This window comes from Schistocerca cancellata, chromosome 3 (assembly GCF_023864275.1).
Source record: "Schistocerca cancellata isolate TAMUIC-IGC-003103 chromosome 3, iqSchCanc2.1, whole genome shotgun sequence".
Lineage (NCBI taxonomy): Eukaryota > Metazoa > Arthropoda > Insecta > Orthoptera > Acrididae > Schistocerca > Schistocerca cancellata.
The window spans coordinates 506,350,085-506,375,472 of record NC_064628.1 but is presented as its reverse complement, the minus strand read 5'-3'; positions in this window follow the sequence as shown (position 1 = coordinate 506,375,472).

The window sequence follows — 25,388 nt, the reverse complement described above, 5'->3', positions numbered from 1 at the left end:
AGCAGGCAAGGAAGCAGAGACAGTAACGCGTTTGTGTCGAGGGGAAACGATCGCGAATTTGTAGAATAGTTCTGAGAGTGACTTCGGTTCACTGATATAAAGGGGGTGATTTTGTATCATGTGAACTGTATGTTTACTATATCGACAAGGTTCTTGGTGATATATTGCTGAGGTTGTGATCATTTTCACACTCCAATATTCTTGTGCGTCTAGTATTTATTTGCTGATGTGTAGAAAAAAAATTTTCGGGTGCTGCACAGATATAAAAGATAACTGCTCTGTTTGTCTAAAATGTGTATATATTGTGTTGTAAAGTTACTGTGGCTTACACTGTGTAAACTGTGTATATATTGCATTGTAAAGATAGTATGGTTTATGTTATGGCATGACTAGAGAGGATGACTGTGTCACCTATCGTGAGGGACGTATAGATTGAACAGGTTGATAACGATGAGGATATGAGTGAGAATTTTAAGTGAAAAATTATGTTCGCTATAAATACTGAAGTACAGTCGTCAAAAGGAGAGATTACGTGTATATTGATTGGTGTCAATCTGTAGCAGGAATAGTAATATTTAATTGTAGTTACAGTAGTAAATATATTCTTAGCTTGCAATATTTTTGTGAGTCTGGTATTTATTTGATAATGGGGAGACAATTTTGCGGGTTTAACTGTGAATGCAATTTAGCGATCTGTGTAAATAAAGGTTGAAAGCACCAGAAAGAATAGGTGGATCGTGTTTCGATACTGGCTGCATAAGCAATTGGGCGTGTAAATTCGATAAAAGCAAATCATTGTGCTCCATCGTTTGAGCTGGGATACAGGGGTCTGTACATAGCGGAGGGAGCGTTTGCGTGTGTAGAAATCTGCAGGGCAAAGACGTTAGGAGCGCTGGGATGAGTGCATTCGATGTTATTTTCGTAAGGAGATTCTGTTAGAGTAGGAATTTCCGTGCATACAAGCTGGGCCATATAGAAATCTAGCGTTAACTCTTTCTGGGAGAATATACAATTCCAGAGAGGTCGAGTTGGCTATTATCTTTTTTTTATAAAGCAATGTGACGTAAGAATAAGATTGGGAGCGTTGTTGCATGGCGAGTCACGACACGGACGTTTCGCCGGGAGACGCGGCGTGAGCCAAGCTGTGGTGGGCAAGCACAGCTGAACAAGTCACGTATGTTACGTTAGATGGAAGCATGCTGCGCTTTTCTGCCATCCGCAGTAAAGACAATGCTGGCCTGAGGTGTCTCGAGTATGGGGCTGCACCTTGGAATTATGCTACCTCGGTATAATGGTAACTGTACAGAGCAGTCTTTCACCTGGGTTCGGCGGCCGCGGCTTGGGCCTGTGATGGAGTGCGAACCTGAACAGACGTTTGTGTGTGCTTTGACAGCTGACGGCCGCGTCGACCGCAAATGCGCGTGAACGAGATTCTAGCGTTTGCGCTCTGTAAATATGTCTTCGCTCCCGCCTGATCGAGTCATCATAGGTGTCTAGGCGAACATGTATTTGGATAGGAATTTCTCAGAAATGAAGTATGAATGAGATGTAGCCACTTGGCGGGACCCGGGCGGGTGCCTGTGCGTGGTTTGACAGCTGACGGCCGCGCCACTTCATTGGACTTGTCTGTGCGCTGTACTGGACAGGAGTTGGCGGAGGGTGCTTGCAGGCGAGATTGAATTATTTTGCGAGGATGTGTGTAGCCTGTGGTAAGAGTTATTTGGACAGTTGACGAGTAGTGAGCGTGTCTAGACATACCTGTGCTGAATTATTTAGGAGGAGTATGAATGTCTGTACTTAAATTATTTGCGTAAATTAGGAGCTGTTTGTGTATCTGCAGACTGTGTATTGTGAGCGCAAGCATAAGATGGAGAGTGTTTTGCCTCAGTACGATAAGTATATTCTGTCTTTAAGTGAAATGTTCGAAAGTAAATAGAGTGAACTCCTTCCTTACTCTCCCCAGCAGACCAGCACAGCCAGAGTAATTTTAGCATAATTCTCGCCCTTACTGACCATCATCAGGGATTAGGTCATAGGAGGGATGACAGTATGATCTGATGGCAGCTATGTGTGCTATGTCACTTGGACAGTAAACCTCGTGGTGGAGACACCGTCTGCAAAATAAAGACTTGTGTTCAGATCTGTTTTCCCGTCATTTCGCCCCACCATCTTGGACGACGTCATGCGCTGTGCACGTTAGTACACGTTAGTACAGGTTAGTGCACGTTATCCTGCCAACATGGGTCGATAAGGGAGCGTGGTGCTGGGTTGAGGATCATGGTTCAGAATTTAACTATTTGATTCTAAGTCCAGGTGGGTGTGACATTGGTGAAAATTGATTCCAAGTCCTAGGTTCTATGAAGTCGAATCGCGTGACTAATGCAGTAGCCAATAAGAGTGCAGCATTCTAAGGGTGGGGGGGTGCTAGGTCATGAATGAACACCGCGCTGATGGTGGCAAAATGTGGAACTTCTCATTTGGTCATTGAATATTGAACTTGTAAATTGACTTATTGAATATGAGTAAAATTGAAATGGAATTAAGTACTTAGGTAATTGACACGTTGGATGTGCCATATGGGTGTTACTTTAGTTAGCATATTTACAGAAGACTATGTCCGGCGTGAGTATAATGGTGCGGGCATGAGGCTGTGATGTAAGCAGTCGCTCGCGAGCTGCTGATGCGGCGCGTGTCTGGTTATAACGCGTGCACGCGAGAGAGTAGAGGATCTTGTGTCAACACCCGACTTCACAGTAGCGCCCTCTGGTGGCCACGGTATGAACTAAGTTTGTTGGTCTCTGGAGCTCGTGGTGAATACGATGGGTGCCGTCATCTTGAATATTGGTACTTGCGTCATGATCGGACATCAGGAGAGCGCCCTCTGGTGGTACTGACATGAACTAAGCCAGTTGGGCTCTGGAGTTCGCGGTGGATACACCGGGTGCAGCCATCTTGAATGACGGTAATTGTGTCATGATCTGACGTCACGGTGGCGCCCTCTGGTGGCACCGATATGAACTAAGCCAGTTGGAGTCCAGACCCAGTGGAGATCACACATGCTTGAAATTGGTTAAATAATAAAAACAAGTACTTTTTCCCCGCCATTTTCTTTGCTTATAGAGATAAGTGAGGAGCGGTGCATTATTGTACTGGACTTTGAACTTCAGGCTATTTTTCTGGGTGAGGGGGTTGTGGCACTTTCCCGCCAAAATTCAAACTTCCCGCCAAAATCCGTCATCTTGATTGACGTCACAGCAGCCGTTTTGGATGATGTCATCGCCGCCACCTTGGATAACGGTACTTTGGAATAGAACGCAGGTTGTTTCAATACTGTTGGTAACTGTAGCTTCATATTCACAGATGAAGTAGTGTCAATAACTGGTGCTGTGTCCAAATTTCTTTGTTTTTTTTTTTCTTCCAGAATATATGAGCTCAAAAACCTTACCCACTGGCCTACATTGTACTGAGGTAAGGTTCCCGTGCACTTCAATACTTACTTTTGCCTCTCCAATATCTTCGTGTTCACTTTTCTGACTCTCTTGCAAACTTCTCTTACAGTTCTTGTGAGCTCTTGGACGAACTCCTCATTCCTACTCCCTTTCTGCTTAGTTATACCGAATGACAACAGCATCATTTTACCGTATACCATATCAAATGGCGGCAACCCTGTGCTGGCACGCTCTTTCGAATTACATCCAGTCACTGCAAAAGATCAATAAATATCCCAGTCACTATGATGGGAGCTGACGTAATAACCGAGCCTCCTCCTAATCACTCAATGATCCCGCTCTGTCCTTTCGCTTGACTGAGAAGAAGTGGACTAGTCCTTAATTTCTTCACTATCAGCAACCGAAGATCCGTTTTTATTTCTCTGATACCTTAAACTTCAACACCCATCTATTCCCCAATGCTTGCGTGACTGCCTGCCTACTGATTTGGCATCGTCACCATGTCGATGTAACAGGAGACTTGATCTATTATAGCCAGTTCAAGATGATTCCTCACTGGAGTTAGGCTAAATGGTCCTAACACTCCACCTCAATCATCCAAAACCGTTCCATAGCTTCTGACAATCTCTATAACAAAACTTTTTGGATTTAAATTTGCATTTTTGCACACTCACACAGTTCTTGACATACGGATTGACATCACTTTTTCTTCCTTTCCACCACCTACGCTCCGGTTCGTTACTCTGCACCCTTCGTGGCTAGACGAAACGTGACCATTCATCTCTTTAAGCACCTCTTCACATAGCTTCGCTGGTACTACCACTTTTGGCGCTAATCCTGTCTCCTTACGTAACGACCGATCACACAGGCTGAACTTCTGCTGCGTACTGTATTGCTAATATTCTCCATCAGCGCTCTGCGCTGCTTGCCAACCAATAAGGTCTTGACCTAATACTTGTATCACCATGATATTCCTTCTCAGTGTGCTCGCATTTCTGTGTTCTTTCCCTGGTTTTGTGGATTACGTAGTACTTAAATTCTCTGAGTTTTAATGCCCACCTCATCACTCTACTGGATGGTTCCTTCAAACCTAGTAACCACTTCAAACCAGCATGCTCAGTCACTGCTTTAAACTTTATCCTGTGAAGGTAAAATCAGAAGTATGTAACTTTGTACACCAGGCTAAGCAACTCCCTCTATTTAGTAGAATAATTCATCTGGGCTCCATTCCCTTGTCTGTAAGCAAAGCAATAAGATGTTCATTGCCATTGACCTCTTGACTCGCATCTTACAGTGTGGTTTGATGCATTGTATGATAGTATAAATTCCTTCTGAAAATACAGGAGCACCAACACTGCATTCGATGACAACACTTCCTTCAGCTCATCACATAATTTTAGACGCTCCTCGGACCACACAAATTTGATAATCTTTCTCAGCAATTGCATAAATGGTCGCACTATATAAACTAACCCTCTCACAAATTTCTTATAATAATTCATGAGGTGCTGGAAAGATTATAATTCTTTGCACGTCCCTGGTGCTGGAAAATCTCACACACTCTGTATCAATCCCGGATCTGTCTTCACACGATCCTAAATTATTACATGTCCCCAGTAACTCACTACTTCTTTTCTCTGTACTCATTGTTAAATGTGCAGCCCATAATCTCCTGAACGCTTCTGTCAATCGCTGGCCTATGATCCTGTATACCTCTCAAAAAAGCAATTATGCCGTCGAAATACTCTAAACATTGACTAGGCTTTAATTCCTTCAAAATTCCTCAAAAAAAAAAAAAAAAAAAAAACGCTAAAATGTTGCTCGCACATTCTTCGTACCGAACGGCATTCATCATTATGATAACGTCTTGACGGTAACGAAAACGCTGTCTTTGGTCTGTCTTCTGGAATCACCTCCAATTGATGGTACCCTTTTCTCAAATCCATTGTCGAGAAATAGTGATAGTGTCCAAGATTATCATTTGTTTCCATTATGTGACCATCTAACTGTTCAAATGGCGATTGTGATGGAAAATCGATACTTCCTTGAACTGTCCATAGGTTTATTGGGTATGGTTACTATTCCTGCCTCTCATGCGCTACTACTTTCTTCTTTTACCCCACCGGATAGCTGTTGATTGCTAAATTATTCTAAAATCAGCTACAGGTTCTGTGATATTCTGTATGGCTTCCGGTATGCTGACATTTTTTTCCCAATAGGAATCATGTATTGCATCGCATTGCAGGCAGTGGCCGCTGTGGAAGAAAAAAAAGGTTGAAGCTACACAAGTCATCTTTCTGCTCCTTTGAGATGCTTAACCATTACAGGCAATGCAGCGTCCTGTGCCTGTTCAAAGTTCACACTTTCGTGCAGCGTCTTCCTATTCTGCAATCTCTAACATCGCCACTAATGTCCCCTTCAACAACTTAACTTCCTCGGCACCAAAGTTATCCACACTGACGGCTATTACCTTTCCTCTGTCTTCTTCCTGTATGCATACAACACTTCGCATCACTAAAGGACAAACTACATGTAATAACTCACTACCCTCCAGCAGTACCACTATACGCAACATACCAACTAGTAAGTCTGGCTCCACACTCAGCCAAAGCGACTTCCCGGTGCCACTCGACACACAGTCATACGAATTAAGTCTTAATATGATTGCTTGCAGTTTAACTACTATGGTGGACGCTACTCGCAACAGATCAACATTGACAACAGCTTCCCCTAGCCAGAATGATTTTCCACGAAGTTCCACCACGCATCATCGAAACATCAGCATGTTGCTAATGCAGATAGCTCATTCTTAGGATCATGCCCTCGTTTATAAGAGCCACCACTTCTACACACTGCCTAAACTAGGTTATCTTCAGTTAAAAACTCGTCATTAGCTAACCAGGTTACTGTATATCTTAATCCACCGTCTTAGACAAACTATAACATGGTAGGCCCCAATACCTTGTACCTATTAAATCTCTGGAGGCCACTAACAAATGTGCCTTTGTGAGCAACAGAAAGTTTTATCTTCTTCTCTACGGTATATTCCGCCTCTGCATTCATCTTTTCTGCATTCATTTTTACTGCGATCTCCTTTCGGCCGTTTTTGGGCTACCTTTTGAGTTCAACAGGGGCTTATTACCATCTTGGCCGAACGCATTTTTATTCCCATAATACTGGTGACGGTTCATACTACTCTTATTCCTTTGCGTATAGTGGCAATGCCGCTGCACATGCCCGATATGCCCACAATTAAAACATTTTACACAAGGCATATACAGAAGTCGTCTATTTATCATCACTGTTACAACATCAACTTCTTCAAATTCCGTTGCCAGACTCACTGCTGTTTATTCGGTAGACCGTAATCTTCACCGGACGTGAATCTTTCATTGCAAAACTAACTGTCAACTTCTGTGGTCAGAACAGTTGTGCCGCAGTGCCTGCGAGGTGCCTCCGTGATCGATCATAAACCTTTCCTCCAACTATGCCTGTAGGCTACACTGATGTAACAGTTGAATTTTTCTGAGAGATAGGCTACACACAGAGCCGCTGTGGTGTCACCGCCAGACGCCACACTGGCTAGGTGGTAGCTTTAAATCGGCCGCGGTCCTTTAGTACATGTCGGACCCGCGTGTCGCCACTGTCAGTAATTGCAGACCGAGCGCCACCACACGGCAGGTCTAGAGAGACGGACTAGCACTCACCCCAGTTGTACGACGACTTTGCTAGCGACTACACTGACGAAGCCTTTCTCTCATTTGCCGAGAGACAGTTAGAATAGCCTTCAGCTAAGTCCATGGCTACGACCTAGCAAGGCGCCATTAACCATTTCTAGAGAGAGTCTCACTTGTATCATCAAGAATGCTGTATACAAATGATGGATTAAAGTTAAGTATTCCAGCAGCTACGTACTTTTCTTTATAGCATTCATTACGTATCCTGTTTCAGACCTAAGCAAGCCTGCGTGAATTAAGCGCGTGCCCTTTCCGCTTCCTCGCCTTGTGTCTAGACTGTCTTGTCTAGACACAACAGCCGCCGTTTGGATAAAATAGTTACTTGTACTAAACTCATGGCTGCTGTCGAATTGGTCTTGGCATCATATGTACCAATCAACTTATTATTCCTTGTCCCTCGCGTACATAATACTTATACGCTGAAAATAACGCTCCTTGCATGTGGTTGACTAATTCATGGTTGGGTTGTGATGCAGTCATCAAGAGCATTAAAAAGGAATGCCATTAACTGATATTTATTCGAGGCAGCAGAATATACTGTCTTCTTGAACTGAACAACTTGTGCAAAACTTTCATTCCTTCGCCAACACTGATTATCCCTATAGCTATGTACAGGGTTATTTAAAATGAATGGGACAAAAAGGAAGTATTCATGTGACTACAGTCATGATTTCAGTAATACACATATAGACTGAAAGGCTTACTCCAACAGTTGTTGAGGGCATTTATATATGTTCAATGCGGCCTCCATTTGTGACATGGTAGGTGTCTATCCGGTAATGCATTTCCTGCCACACCTGATCCAGCGTAGCCCGTTGAATGGAGTTAACCGCGTCGACTGCCCGGTGCCTTAGCTGCTGTAAGTCCTGCGGAAATGGGGTGTGATGCCAGGTCACTAACCTTGGTCGGAAAATGCCTTTGAACAACAATTATTTAGGTATTTTTGCGTATTCTGCTATACAATACACCTTTCTATCGTAGCTACCACCACGCTGAATACTAGCGCCTTCGATGAACAACGGAGACTTTCTACTGTTTGTTTCATTGTTGCCAACCTAAACTGTGAGAGTTACTCTTTCAATCTATATGTGTATTTCTAATTATTACTGTAGCTACAGGAAAACTTTTTTTGTCCCATTAATTTTGAATCACCCTGTATATCATGTAAAATTCACTCCTGATGCACCATAATCCCAAAGTCTCTATTCTCTGTCAAATATGGCCAATCTAGCACCATACAAAATTATAACGCACGTAATATGCCCATAGCCAACTATAGAGTTAAGGCTGAATTGTTAAAAGAAAAACAATACTAAAGTTATCTTCAACCCGAAGGTTGATTTGAACATCACAGTCTTTTATTAGACGAGATCCTAATTGAGGTGGTATGCCGTTGCCTTTTTCTGGCTTTTGAAAAGACGTTCCCAAACAGTTACAGGGGGACCTATAATTTGATGATGAATTCAAACCACGATGCAACTCGACATTTATCACATCAACGAACATTTTCAGAGGTGAAAGAAGCAAAAAGTGACTGATAAAAATCCTAGAACTGACTTCTTATCTTGCTAGATTAGATATTCGACGACCTTCTTGACATCTTCGGCTGTTTTAGAGTTCGACAACACGCTTGTATGTGCTTCATGAAACTTATTCGTTGAACGTAATTAAAATACAGTGAATGCCGAAAATTTATTAGGAGATTATCCCTTGGTTCATATCTTTGGTGTTGCCTATTTTAGTTAATATTTGTTATCAAAGAATTTCATTTTGAGCTGGAACTGCAAGCGCATTCCACCCTCTCGTTATCCCGTTACCAGTTCCATCAACTCTTTCGGTGACAGACGACCTGCCATCACTCCGCTGCTATCTGGTACAGGAGAATTTGCTGCAAAGGATGCTGCCTGATGGAATTTACAGTTTCTGTAATTTAACTGATATCATCATCGCAGCCTTATAATCTCACATTGAAATGACTTATGGAAATAGAACTTAAATCAAGATAGATCGGCAGGGAATGTCTCACTAAGAAGTATACTAGTGAGATATAGTCCAGCATATTTCTATCCTACGCAGTGCCGTAGGGGACCGCACCGCCACTTCCCAGCAAATTAGGGACACTGTTGCTCCTGGGGTATCGGCGAGGACCATTCGCAACCGTCTCCATGAAGCTGGGCTACGGTCCCGCACACCGTTAGGCCGTCTTCCGCTCACGCCACAACATCGTGCAGCCCGCCTCCAGTGGTGTCGCGACAGGCGTGAATGGAGGGACGAATGGAGACGTGTCGTCTTCAGCGATGAGAGTCGCTTCTGCCTTGGTGCCAATGATGGTCGTATGCGTGTTTGGCGCCGTGCAGGTGAGCGCCACAATCAGGACTGCATACGACCGAGGCACACAGGGCCAACACCCGGCATCATGGTGTGGGGAGCGATCTCCTACACTGGCCGTACACCACTGGTGATCGTCGAGGGGACACTGAATAGTGCACGGTACATCCAAACCGTCATCGAACCCATCGTTCTACCATTCCTAGACCGGAAAGGGAACTTGCTGTTCCAACAGGACAATGCACGTCCGCATGTATCCCGTGCCACCCAACGTGCTCTAGAAGGTGTAAGTCAACTACCCTGGCCAGCAAGATCTCCGGATCTGTCCCCCATTGAGCATGTTTGGGACTGGATGAAGCGTCGTCTCACGCGGTCTGCACGTCCAGCACGAACGCTGGTCCAACTGAGGCGCCAGGTGGAAATGGCATGGCAAGCCGTTCCACAGGACTACATCCAGCATCTCTACGATCGTCTCCATGGGAGAATAGCAGCCTGCATTGCTGCGAAAGGTGGATATACACTGTACTAGTGCCGACATTGTGCATGCTCTGTTGCCTGTGTCTATGTGCCTGTGGTTCTGTCAGTGTGTTCATGTGATGTATCTGACCCCAGGAATGTGTCAATAAAGTTTCCCCTTCCTGGGACAATGAATTCACGGTGTTCTTATTTCAATTTCCAGGAGTGTAGTTATGAAATCACTGACGTTTGATGTTACTGTATTTATCCCGGGGACCACCGATTTAAAAGACGTCTTAGGATTGAAATTTACGGAAACATTGAGAGAGGCACTTTACGGAATTACACGACGGGCGATTTAAAATTGTCGCCGTAGCTGTGCCCTATGAAAGACTACGATATAGTTCATGCAAAAATTAGATATAGAGAAACTATATAGAAATGATTAAGGCATTCTTAGTACGATAAAAAAATTGTGAGAATGAATTTCTCAGTAACGTTTGGATTATACAGTGTAGACTTTCACAGCTGGTATGTACGTTCTTGATGATTTTAGTTGTGTGGCCGAGAGGCCGTAGTCTAACGCGTGTACCTGTGCCTGACGCCTCATCTGCTGCACTGATAATACGTGAACAGCACATTTTTTCAGTCGCAGCTGTGGTGGATGTGAAGGCCGGCGGTATTTTAATAAACTGAGTGCCAGAAAACTAGCCTCGTTTAATCTTCTGTCCCTGTTTATTAAGCTTACCGACATATTTATTTCAAGGAAAATCAGCACGGGCTCTGGAAAACAAAAGAGCATCAAAGAGCGTAGTGCGCGCCTTGGATCGAACAATAAATAGCGGCTCGAAGTCAATGACAATTCAGTCCGATGGGAGTCAGGCGGCAAGCACATACATCAGCAAAATTCGCAGCACCTGAGGAAAAGAACTGGGCCGACCACCAAAATATTCTGCGTAAAATGGAAACAATGTCTCAACTGAATATCTGAAGTACCACCTTCAGTAGAAAACCACTGTTTTCAAATTAACAAAACTAGGAAGAAAAAAAGGTGGAAGCTTACGATTAGATCTCAAGGGCCATTTGATGTAGAAGTTTGTATAACTAAATCTTTAGCGCAGGTATACACAGATAGGCAATAACTCAGCCTTTTGTTGTTGACAGAAACCATCCTGCAATTAATGTGAAATTACAAAAACCAGAGGGAGCCCAAATCGGAGTGCCCAAACGCATATGTTTTACCCCGACTGCTTCCCAATTTCTTTCCTTGACCACGCTGCAGCGTACTGAGTGATTCCGGTTGTGCGTGAGAGCTTCTTCCATAAAAAAATGCTCATTAATGTATACCATTTGGTTCGCTGTTTACCTGTTTCAATGTTCGTCTTTTTATTTCTTGATATTTATATTACTGTTATTGTTCTTATTTAACTGAAATCAAACATGTTTGAAAAATCAGTGACTCGAGATAGGAGAATGACAAATATATTGCTTTTTCTAAAATTTTAACTGCAGTCTGTACTCGCATTTATCTTTCTAATGATTATCGATTTCGTTCAAATACTGAACGTCTTCAGATACATTGTAGTTCTAGAGCAATCCTGGAGTTTTATTTGCTTTGCGTAGCTTCCATAAATCACTTAGAAATGCAGAGATACTTATACGAGTGAGCGGAAAGTTTCTCCCTGAAATTTAATTTTTTATACACAGACTTTTTTAATTTTTTTTTACAAAAACACATTTCTATAAGATAAACTCTCCGCGAGCTCGGGTATTTATTCAGGGGTGACACTTCTATTCCTGCTGACCACGCGCAATAAGCTAGTCCTTGTTGCGTGGACGAGGTTCTTTGAAGACTGAATCCCATAGTCTGGCCCTTCTCCTCAGAAGCGCCGTTGCTTGTTTGGCTGTGCTAGCTGTTGCTCCATGTTGCGTAAGAACAGCATTGTCTGGATTTCGGAAAAGACTATTCTGGACTTCTATAGCGTAGACAGGAACAATTCGTCTGTAAACAAAATGTACATTCTTTTCCTCGTTCCTTCAGTGTCGGCATAGCAAAAAATCGGACATTATTCTTTACAAAATGCCTGACGATTAATAACACTTTTTTTCTGACAAAATGGGTTTTGTTGGTTGGACATAAGCGTATTTTCCCCAGGGTTTTCTGCAGAGTGTTTCACAGTTGTCCTGCCAATGGTCTTCTGTCTTTGCTGGTAGACATCTGAGAAATTCAGATATTTGGGAACTTCCTGAGAACGGACGCCAGTTTTACCTTTTATCATATGCTTGATTTTGTTTTTAGTGGCTGGTGTGAATTTTGGTGGTAGTCCAACTCTGTTGGTGTCACCAACATTACCATCACCTCCATTAAACCAAAGTCAGACTGTTCTTGGGTCAACAATGTTTGGGCAATTCTGCTGTTAGACGTTTCACTGGCATGGACGCCTTGGATCTTTGAACAAATGTCTTCCAGTTTTGGTCCTGTTTTTTAATGATATCCTTAAAAAAGACGAATAATACAAAGAACCTCTGAGTAGTATACAGGAAAAGTTACATAAGTGACGTATGAATCCATTATATTGAAGGAAATTATACTTTTACAAGTCAGTCTTTTTTAATCTCCATAATTAAAATTTTCAGACAGTTTTTCTGTTCTTTCATTTGATGAAAACATAAGAACACGTAAAAAATTTTTGTATGACAAATTTTCAATAATGTACCAAGTAAAGGTATGTTAAATTTATAAAAATGATATGCTTTGAAGAAGTGCGCCATCACAACAACACTCATCAGCAGCAGAGAAACAGCTGTGTGAATGTGTTGATCATGGTCCATCAAGTAATACAGACTAGCAGAAAGTTCATACAACCAGCACTGGTTTATAGTGTACTGTCTCCACAGAGCATCAACCCTTGTTGCTTCAGTGGCTGTTAATAAAAATGGAGTAACTTTCCTTTCACCCTGTACACGATCAACCTTGTTCCAAGTATTGGCAGCTTACCCTAAATATAGATGGCTGTAATGCGACACCTCTTAAGATACGAAAAGATCCAATATCATCTGCCTATGCGATCGGCTATCAGTAGCTGGAATATCAAGACCCTGAAGTATCTGGATGTTCTTTATGGAGTCATATGAAGTGGGACGACCACTAAAATCTAACGACTCGTGAGGCAAATCCAATACTCAGATTTATTCAAAGAATTATGAAAAAGAGTTATTCATATGAGAAAGAGATCATTCACGAGGCCTTCGTTCGAACAAATATCGAGTATTGTTCGTTAGTCTCGGAACTTTGATAAGTTGAATTAACGTAAGAGGTATGAGTTCCATAGAAAAGCTGAACAATTCGTTTCGGGTTTATACAGTCAGCAAGGGTGTCATGGGAATGTTTACCAAACTGCTGTGGAAGAAATTACCTGCAAGAGGACTTCCTTCGCTGAAAGCTTTATGAAATTCTGAGACCCAACATACCCAAACAAGACTATGGAGATTCTACTTACTCCACTACATATTTCGTTTAATAATTACGACGCTAAGATTAGCAATATCTAGGCAAATACGGATAAGTGCCTACGGTATTTCTTGTCAAGTACCATACGCTAATCGAATAAGAAGGGGAGAGCGGGTAGGATGCGTTTCCGGAAAGCGTTTGACACGGAGCCCAGCTGCAGACTCTTAACGAAGGTTCGAGCACACGAAATAGGTTCCCAGATATGAAAGTGGTGAGGACTTTTTAAGTAATAGAACCCAGAACGCTGTCCTTGATGGAGAGCTGTTTATCAGGGACACGAGAGGCGTCAGGAGTGCCACACGGAAGTGTGGTAGGACCGCTTTTATTCTCTATGTACATAAAGGATCAGTTGGACAGGATGAGCAGCAAACAGCGTCTGTTTGCTGGTGACGGTGTGGAGTACGAGGAGATGCCGTTGATGAGTAACCATAGGAAGATACAAAATGACAAACAAAATTTCTAACTGGTATGATGAAAGGCAGGTTACTCTTTCTTAACTCTGTGCCAGTTTGAAATGAAAATTCGTCTGTAGAATACAAGGGATCCCCCCAAAACAAATGAGCATAGATCTGAAACTTGCTTTGCTACCTGCGAGACATTTTATATTATTGGGCAAATAATCAATAGTTTTTTGTTGATGCACTTTGAACTCCTTTCTGAGCCACTGCCAGCTTTAACAATGAGTAATAGAGATCATTTTTTCGTCGAATGATGTAGATATGGTCATCATTATTGTTAAATTGTGATGTATTATTCATGAGGAAATTGGAAATTTGTGGTAAATTCTTATGGGACCAAACTAGTGAGATCATCGATCCCTAAGCTTACACACTACGTAATATAGCTTACACTGAGGAGAACACACACATCCATGCCCGAGGGAGGACTCGAACCTAGGACAGGGGAAGCCGCACGAAGCGTGACAAGACGTTTCAGACCGCAATAGGTTCACTGAAGGTCTGAGTATTTGTTGAACAGAGCTGAATATAGTATTAACGGTATCTTCTGTCACTTTCTTTCTGATGAGATTTAATTTTAGTACCTTCTCTGGAGTAAGTAATCTCAGGAGTAAGGAGTATGTGTGAAGTGGTAAGGAGCTGGTTGGCGAGTGGAAAGGCACTGGAACCACCAATAGAGTATCTTTAGGCGATAGTTTATTAGAAACAATTAAAATCATACAGTAAAAGTACACCAAAAATATGGGATAGCAGTCTCAATCAGTCAACAAGGAATTAAACAAAGAGCAATGAAATAAATGGCATAAGAGCAAATAACAAATGCCTTGCACAAAATAATTGAATTTTGAATTGTAGCTGTGCCAAAGAATAACAAATCAAATTGCCGCTAATTAATTAATCGCCTTGTGGCTTTGTTCATAGGCGGGCAAAGGAAACCAAATGTCAAACTTAGCAAGTGTAAAATTGGCATAAGGCCCAATTAAAGGTGTGTTTCTTCAAAGAACTAAAAAAAAAACACTTACTTTAGTTACTAGCAGGTACGGTTAACAAGATAAATAGAAATTTTTTCTTTCCAACTGCACCATCTGCCAAATCTTGTAAGTCTACGTAATGCAACAAATAATATTAAGGATGACAAATTTTAATACATTACTAGCGAACCTGCTACTTCGCAATTGCTAAATAATTACGTGTTTTGGATACACTCTCCTGATCCCCTCCTATCTCCATCCCTCTTCTCCAGCCGGCCGCGGTGGTCTCGCGGTTCTAGGCGCGCAGTCCGGAACCGTGCGACTGCTACGGTCGCAGGTTCGAATCCTGCCTCGGGCATGGATGTGTGTGATGTCCTTAGGTTGGTTAGGTTTAAGTAGTTCTAAGTTCTAGGGGACTGATGACCACAGCTGTTAAGCCCCATAGTGCTCAGAGCCATTTGATTTTTGAACCCTCTTCTTCTCCCCCTCCCCTCTTTGTCCACCTCCTCCTTCTGCCCCCAACCTCTGTCCATCACCTGCCTGTACATCTCTTATGCCACACTCTATCCATCTCCTTCTGCCTCATCTCTCTGTCCATATCCTCCTTCCCCTTCTTCATATCCGTTTCCTCTCCCCCTCCCACCTCCATCCAATTCTCTGTTCATCTCCTCTTCACCCTTCTTTATTGTAATTGCAAATGGAACCTTGATTGAGAATAGAAGTATAATGAATGGGTAAGTCGGTTGGAATCATTAGTGCAGGGGGTATGAGAGAGACACTTCGAGCTGCTGGACCTGTGAGGGTAGTGGCTTTAATGAGAGTATTTCTCATAATTTTTATCTACGAACAAGTGGTATCATAAAGTGAGCCATAAACTCAACTGCCTTTTATTCCGTGAAAAATGACTTCTTTCTCGCAGCCGGTTTAATACAAAATGTTTATTATATAACATGCAGTAAGACTAGCGTACGCCGACCAATATTTCGACGCCTCACTGCTGACATTTTTTTCAAGAGTAATAAACCAGAACTGAAATCAACTGAATGTTTGTAACATACGAAATTACCACGAACTGACATCAATTCAACCTTTGAAACACACCAAAGATATGGTCTCAACTGATAACACACTGAAATATCGCTTTCAATTATTTTTTTTTGCAAAATATCAGCATTCAGTGTGGAATTTATTGTTGTGAAAATATGCGACAACAGAGCTGTCAAACTGAAAGTAACTTTTTTTATGAAAACATATGACGGCTGAACTGTCAACCCGACGGTAACATTTCTTTCATCGAGATTTTCATACAAAAATACCATCAAAATTTCCGGCAATTCCGGTAGATTTTCCAAAAAAATTTCTTTCATACAAACCTTGTCCTAAGAAATTATTTTTTTGTTTGTGTAGATTCCGAACACAAAATGTAATACTTGAAGAGTTTGCATGAGAAAAAGTGGAACAATAATATTAAGGCTAATAAGAGTAACGTTATTTAAAAACAAAGAATAATCTATGTTTTCATCTAAGCTCTTTCCTAGTAGTATCAAAAACATAACTTAAAAGATTCTTGGCCTTGTTCTTGCTACGTACATGTTCGATAGATGACGTGTCTAGTTTCTTCAGTTGAGGTACGATTCATGTGAGTGTGTGAAAATTAGTCACCTACGTATGACCCGGAGATCCCTTTTTATCATGCGTTTAACGCTGACTAGAAGTATCGTCGCATGTGAGAAAGGAGACTGAAACTACCCCTACGACATTTTAAGTGAGAAACTTAATTAATGTTTTCACGCAGTAAAAAATGAAATACTAGTCACTGTGGAAACCCTTACACTAAAGTGAAATAAAGAGGGAAGAAATTAACGCAATATTATTCGGTCAGAGACTTCTACTCTCAAAGCCAAAACCACAAGAATATCTACTTTTTTGGCCTAGCCCGTGGCGGTTTAAATGTTATTTTTGAACTTTAATTTGCTTAGCCTTGGATCGGTGGTAACTAAATGTTAAGTATTGGGAGACCTTTGATAAGAAAGTAATAAATTTACAAAACAAACAATTAAACATAGGTGCCTTTCTTTTTTATGAATTTTTCTCCGTACGGCCGGCCGGAGTGGCAGAGCAGTTCTAGGCGCTTCAGTCTGGAACCGCGCGACCGCTACGGTCGCAGGTTTGAATCCTGCCTCGGGCATGGATGTGTGTGATGTTCTTAGGTTACTTAGGTTTAAGTAGTTCTAAGTTCTAGGGGACTGATGACCTTAGAAGTTAAGTCCCATAGTGCTCAGAGCCATTTGAACCATTTTTTTTTCTCCGTACGTGGCACTATGTTTGCAATACAAAAGAAACTTTACGCAACCATCCAGGCCACGTCCTAACAACACTGAATAAATTTCAACAATCCGAGGTAACCTCATAAACAACAGCTTAATGCCCAATGACAAAAGTGCATTATAGTAAGATATGTAAATACAAGGAACAGTTGCAGATTAAAAACAAAACATTTGAACCTAATGATTTAAGTCGATACAAGTCGTGCCGGCTGTCGTTCGACCTGTGAGTATTTCATACGACGCAACCAGATTACGCAAAAGCTCCCTTGAACAGTTAACGTTAGCTTCATTTATCACAGCCTTTGGAGACGGCGAAAAACGCACGGTTTGTTCGACTGCAGATTTTCAGTTGCACGGTCAGAAATTGAAAATAACTAAACATGCAAGAAATAAACGTCAGAGTTATATCGTAATTATGTACGAAATCACTACATGCGTGGAAGATACAGCAATAAAAAAAGCCCAATCAAAAAATAACGCAACAAATACACACACACACACATATATATATATATATATATATATATATATATATATATATATATATACAGTGCCTGTCGCGTGGGAAGGATCCATATGGCACAGGCTGTGAAGCAGTAATTGAAGTGAAGGATATCATGTTTGGTCCACTTGTTTCTTGGCCACAGTTTGCCGGTGGCCATTCGTGCGGACAGATAGCTTGTTGGTTGTCATGCCTACATAGAATGCAGCACAACGGTTACAACTTAGCTTGTAAGTCACGTGACTGGTTTCACAGGTAGCTCTGTCTTCGATGGGACCGGACTGCAGTAGGTGGTGGTGGTAGGAGAATGTATGGGACAGGTCATGCATCTGGGTCTATTAAAGGGGTATGAGCCATGAGGTAAGGGATTGGGAGCAGGGGTTGTGTAAGGGTGGACGAGTATATTTTGTAGGTTCAGTGGATGGCAGAATACCACTGTAGGAGGTGGGGGAAGCATAGTGGGCAGGATATTTCTCATTTCAGCGCACGACGAGAGGTAATCTAAACCCTGGCAGAGAATATAATTCAGTTGCTCCAGTCCTGGGTGGTACTGCGTTACGAAGGGAATGCTCTTCTGTGGCTGGATGGTGGAACTTCGGGAGGTAGTGGGAGACTGTAAAGGTAAGGAATGGGAGATTTGGTTTTGCACAAGTTTGGAAGGGTAATTATCCTCATAACTCCCCCTCATAACTCAGTACCACCCAGGACTGTTGAAAATGCAGAGAAAATCACACCGTCTACTTGTGTGATACATAATTTTTTACTGGACACAATTGGGAATAGTGACGCTGAACAACTCGAAAAGAAAGAGGACACAAATCACCGTGTCATCATTCTACGAGAATCGCACCAAAATAATCTGAGGGGCATAGGAAGATTAGGTCAACACAAATCAGTTAAGCTAGGAAAGTGAGTGGCGCTCTACAGGAACATTTCAACACTACTGGGTATGTAAGTGACAGTGGGAATCACTAAAAAGAAGTACTGATACAGTGTCGAATCTTGAAAGTAAGTAATGTAGATTATGACTGAAAAGTTAATGTGATATGCAAGAGAGTGTATGATATTTATAAATTAACTTAGCTGGAATTAGCAATAAATTTTGTAATTTGAATTTGCTCTAATTACAATCCATAGTCAATATAAAACACTGCATTAAATTTGTATTTTATAGATAGTAAGCAATTACATTTTAATGAAAAGAAACAAATAAATAGTCTTCTTACTCATTATTGCCCAGATCTTCCTCTTGTACAACAAAAAGTATGTTAAATATCTCTCTCTCTCTTAGTTTTTATAACCAGAGCTTTACTTTTTATTTGCTGTAGAGAAGCAGTTACATATGCAGGAGGACTTCAACATCAGTTGGAGCAGTTTTTATTTTGTTTATGCTGGTCAGTATATTGTCATCTCTTTTCAAAATAGCACTTTCTTCTTCGTTGTAAGCACTCTTCCGTTTTGTCCCCTTGATCATACCTCATCCACGTGGATTGCTGTATGATGATAAAGATGATGATGATGTTTGAAATGGCTGGCCATCTCGTGCAACTTAACATTCATCTATAATGAAGAAATCCTCAGCAACATCAGTGGGAGAGACTGGGATCTCACTGACAAGACACTCATCTTGAACAACAATGACAACTACAGCTTGCAGTGTGTGCTTTACACTTTTTGTGATTGGATATTTATGTCCAGTACGAGACACTGTGCAAGATTATGGGCCACGAACTTAGCTTCGCAACGTATTTAATGATAAGTTACAAAGGACAAAAAAAAAAAAACATAGACACTAGTGTGATTCAAACCCACAATTTTCGAATTGTAAACTAAACTTATCAGACAACCGAACTATTGATATACATTGCATATTTGTTAGTATAATGTATCTTGTGAAGTTCGTCACGACAAACCAGTTATCAGCTTAGTTTTTTTCATTTACTGTTCTATCTTTAGAGGAAACTGAAGAGTAAAAAAATTACTCACTCAGACGTTACTGTTTTTAGCGTATTCCACGCTTTCTTGTGCTAATTCTGCGCTGCAAGATTCTTTCCTGGCCTGACCGTGGTCTCGTGTATGAACCGTGGGTTCATAGACGTCAGCAGATATCATAACACTCTTGGTTGAAGCTTTTATTTTATTAAGTTCTGATACAAACGTCATCTGCAAACTTTAAGTCTTCGCTATAATTTCAGCATGAGACGAAAACCTAACCTCCTTCAATCAATCAACCGTTTTGTCGAGTGAGTACTTCCTAGCGTGTTTGTTATGGTATGTGGGTGATTTTGTGTCATAAAGACATGTTACGTGTCTGTATGCCTCAGTAAGAATTCCTATAGCTTCCTTAGACCACTCCATTATTACACGGTGCACTACCGATAGCAGGTCGGAGTGGCCGAGCGGTTCTAGGCGCTACAGTCTGGAACCGCGCGACCGCTACGGTCGCAGGTTCGAATCCTACCTCGGGCATGGATGTGTGTGATGTCCTTAGGTTAGTTAGGTTTAAGTAGTTTTAAGTTCTAGGGGACTGATGACCTCAGAAGTTAAGTCCCATAGTGCTCAGAGCCATTTGAAGCATTTGAACCACTACCGATAGCAGAAACAAACAGTAGTATGCACTCATATGGCAGGCATATGGCGCGGAATATAGCTTCGTTTGGTTCCATGCCATTTACTAGCAATGCAGTGGCAAACCACCAGATGGCAAGCAAGGTAACCATTCACACGAAGCAATTTACTCGCTACGCCAATCATGGTGCAAGAAATGTCTCCGTCTGTATAGGGCTTAAGCGAGTGATGCCATCTGTCGATCACGCAGTGTGCTGTATTGCAGCTCGCCTTGGTGCCGTTGGTAGGTTGGCATCATGTAATAGGGATAGTGGGGTCTAGTTTCCTTCTTGTGTTTACTGGCGCCACTATGTTTGCCTGCAAGTGGCAGCAGCAGCGGTTATCGATATATAGTGCAGTGGTACTATCTTTGGAGGGATGTCAAGAGTTTTCTGGGTTGGAGTGTGTCGAACAGTTCGGTTGGGACGGAGCGGCAGTGAGGTCCGGCAGTGCGGAGACACGTTGGGACCGCTGGCAGCACACGAGCAGTGCCGGATCGAGGGGCTGTAGTCGCGAGGGCCACAACCTCGTTGTCCACCGAACCCAGGAAGTTTGATTTGAGCGAACATTAACCCAATAGTGAAACCTCCACTATTTTAAGATCACACTATTTGTTAGCGCGTTGCTGCTCGCAGGGTCACTGAGACGAAGAGCGACGAGTGGAGTGTTTGGAGTTGGCGAAATTAATTAGCCGCCCTCCACTTCTTATTATTAATCACTGAATTCCTTGTGTTATTATTGGTGTAGTTCAACCAGTGTTATTTTTCTGCCTAGTGGCCGCTAACGCCCCAGTTACCTGCCCTGGATGTTCAAAAATTGTTCAAATGGCTCTAAGCACTACAGGACTTAACATCTGAGGTCATCAGTCCCCTAGACTTAGAACTACTTGAACCTAACTAACCTAAGGACATCACAAACCTCCATGCCTGAGGCAGAATTCGAACCTGCGACCATAGCAGCAGCGCGGTTCTGGACTGAAGCGCCTATAACCGCTCGGTCACATCGGCCGGCTGCCCTGGTGGTTAGTGTATTTTCATGGCAGTGTACCTTTCCTCGCCTTGCCACTGCTGTCTGGTAAGGCGTGTAGTTCGACAGGCTCCTTGAATGTGGTTCGGATATTTTGTTTCTTTTGGACTACTTTGGTCGTAGTGGCTCCTTCTGCTTCTGGATGTTCTAAGCACCAGATTCTAAAGACGCAGTGCTGTCCGCCAGTTCTGCCTTGCCTGGGTTATTCCATTGTTGTATTGCTTATCAGACTTTAGGTACATTTTGCAAGAGTGTTGGTCTGCGTTTAAACTGTGTGAAACGTCCCCTTTGAACAATTATACAAGACTGTGCTTAAACTGACACACAATATTTTTAGCGCAACGCAATCTGACTATCAAAGATCCCTGCAAAAGAATGGCCCTGAGTAGCATTAAACTATACCTTTCAGAAATCACTTACCTCACAAAAATCTTCGTTACTCAAACTACTGCAATACAGCGAGCGCCACTACTGCCAGATAAATAAAAGATTCAAACTACGGAAGGCACTAACTACTGATAGGGATAGTTAGCAAATGAAAGATATTAATAGAGAACAAACAATGTATTTACCTTAATAGTCATAATATATATAGCAGTTCATGACAAATTTCAAAACTCCGCCATCTCTCTCCCCACATCCACCACTGCTGGCGGCTCACCTCCAACTGCGCAACGCTACGCGCTGTTCACATCCAGCTGCCGCTGCCCAACACTACAATGGCAGACAACAATGCAAACTAGCCACAGACTGCACACAGCACAGCCAGTGATTTTCATATAGAGCGCTACGTAACGTTGCCAATAAGAAAACATAAACAGCCTACTTACAACTGGCACTAGTTTGAGTTGCCATCCGGTTAAGTGAATACAACTCTCGGCTTCCTGTCTCATCGCTTACGAAGTCGAGCGACTTCCATAGGTCGATCCTTGGAGCACCGTCTGAGGCCCATTTCTCTCTTGATTTGGTCAGATTGTGATTGTTTAAAAAAAACATATTTTAATTTTGAATCATTACTGTTTGGGCCTTCAGCTGACAAAGAGTTTGAATTTCTTGTTAATAAGGCCTTCAGCCGTGAGTGTAACTTGTCTTAAGAAATTTTAAGTAGACTAAATATCTTAACAGTGAAATTTTGATGATTGTTCTTCAAATATCTCTCGAAGAAGTTTAATTCCTTCTCAAAAATTTGCTATCCAGGCCTTCAGACGTCTAATTGTTTTTTGAGTTATTACTATTGGGGCCTTCAGCCAACAAATAATTTAAATTTCTTACCAATAAGACCTTCAGCCATGAATGCAATTGGTCTTAAGAATTTTTAATTAGATATTGTCTCTTGTTAGTGAAACTGTCTTTTTTGAAAAATATTTTAGTGTCTTTTGGAGAAGTTTACTGGTTCTTAAGATTTTGCTATCCAGGTCTTCAGTCGCAGATCGTTTTTGGAGTTAATACTATTGGAGCCTTCAGCCGACAAACAATTTGAATTTCTTGTCAATATGGCCTTCAGCTGTGAATGAAATCTGTCTTAATAATTTTTAAATCGATATTGTCTCTTCGATAGTGAAATTTTGATGATTGTCTTTTTTTAAAAATATTGTAGTATCTCCTGGAGAAGTTTAACTAGTTCTTATGAATTTGCTACCCAGGCTTCAGCCGTCAAATTGTAATTGAGTTATTACTATTGGGGCCTTCAGCCGACAAATAATTTGAATTTGCGGTCAATAAGGCCTTCAGCCGTGAGTGCAACTTGCTTAAGAATTTCTTTTAATTAAACGTTTGTCATAACAGTCAAATTTGATAATTCTTCCTTATTGTCATCTTTATTTGAAACTGTTTCCAAATAAAGTGTACGTGATGTAAAAAAAAAAAAGAAACTGAGCGACCAACGGTAACTGGTTACGGCCCTGTGTCTTTCCCTAAGTACCAGGTCTCACCCAGCTACTGGCCGGGTGAGAGCCCGTCGTTTTATGGTGAGCTGTGGCGCAAAACTTCACGAGTTGTCTGGATAGGTCAGATTCAAATTGTCGTCCTCTGTCTGTCGTGGCGTGTAACAGACAACCAAAGCGCGATACCCAATTCGACACAAAAGCGGAAGCCACAGTTTCTGCTGTAACATTGTCCATCGGTGCAGCTTCCGGTCAGCGGGTGTAACGATCTATTATCGTAAGTATGTAACGTTGGCCGTCGAACGATGGCAGTGGACCAAAGACGTCGATGTGGACGTTATTGAAAAGGGGCGTTGTAGCCGGAAAGTTCACTAAAGGTGCCTGCATGTGGCGATGTATATTGTTGCGTTGGCATTGAAGACACCTCGCCCATTGAAGGGAGTATTTCTGTACATCCGGCCACACGTAACGATTTGTCAGTTGGCTGGTCGTTGATGGAATACCGGGCTGGGAAGTCGTGAAGCATATTGAAGACGTCCCTTTGTGGCGAAATAAGCGATGTATCATTTAAGAGATAGGCGAGTCAGTGTGCCGGGACTTACCCCAGTTCACTGCTACTAGCGCCACAACTATGCATGGCCTACGAGTATTGCGCCATAATTTAAGAATGAAATTAAAAATTAAAGAAGCTTTTCCAAACTTTGACGACATATACTTCAGTATACTAATGTATAAATTTTAATGCTTAATGTTTAAATATCAGAGTGATCAGATGAATATATTTCCGTAAATACATCGTTTTCAGAAAACGTAATTGGCGCCAAATAATAAAGCTAGGAAACCAAAAATTCGTAGGAAGCCTCAGTTCGATATAAAAACATTAGCTATGGGACCCCATTAAGCTACGTCTAATAGTTTTCGAGTAATTTACTGAGAACTAAATTTGGGACAAAATGCCCTTATTTTTAGTGTTTAAGTATCATTTATATTAATGATAGAAAGTTTTGATTACAGGACTTGATGAAGCCTATCAAATAATAGAGCTATAACAAGTTTCAAGACTTTGATATAAATAACAATCAATACAAGGTCTACTAAAGTTGTACTTCAGAGGTCATGTTCTACTGTCAGTTCCGTTCTAAAAATTATAGACGGCAAAGTTTAAAAGTAGTCAAGCTAAAACTTTTTCTGGGATTATAGCCAGCTTAATGCCATTAACACAAAAATTATGGCTATTGTATATTGACACATAACAGTGTTATAAGGTATTATTGTCCGAGAAAGCAGCCATTTACAGCCTATTACCGGGTCATAGAGCGGATGACTGCAGGTATTCCCTTCGGCCGTCCGCTGCGCCCATATAAAGGGTGATTCACGAAGATATGAAAATATTTTAATATATTATTCTAAAACTAAAGAAAAAAGTTCATATAAACAAAGGTCCGCAAATGTTTAGTTACGGAGCTGGGCTAATAAAAGATTTTGCCTTAAATTTAGCAACTTCGCTAAACGAAGCCATCGCAAAACTGTACGAGGTTAAAGTAAAGCACCATTTCCATTTATTTTGCTGTTATTCGTTTGATGAATCTATTAAAACAAGTCCCAGCCGTGTATCTGCTTTACTTGTTCGCGTTATGAATGCAATAGACGAAATTAAGATCAACCCTGTGAAACTGAAACGAGCAACAAAACCTGTTCATACACGTGCAGATAAATGCATTGAACTAGGTGGAGACATTTTTGAACATTTATTGTGAATATATTGTGAAATTGTGTATACACTGTACAACTTCCTTAAGACTGAGCTTTGTTTTCTTCCGGTTTAACATGAATTCACGTGTGCTATGGTATTAACAAAATCAGATTATCTGACACATGCTTGCAGTTTCAGTTAACGTTATTACCATCTTTTTTCGAAATTAAATTCTCTATAACTTCTGTTGAAATCTTTGTGCAATTGGCTAGAATTTAAAAAAACAAATTGGGCCAAGTAGTTAATGAATTAAAAAATTTACGGAATTACGTCTTTGCTTCTCTGTATGTTCTGGAATACTACTGCATATACACGACTGGAACGTGTTTTATTAGATTCTCCAGATCAATAACAACAAAATGATGGAGATCGTGCTTCAC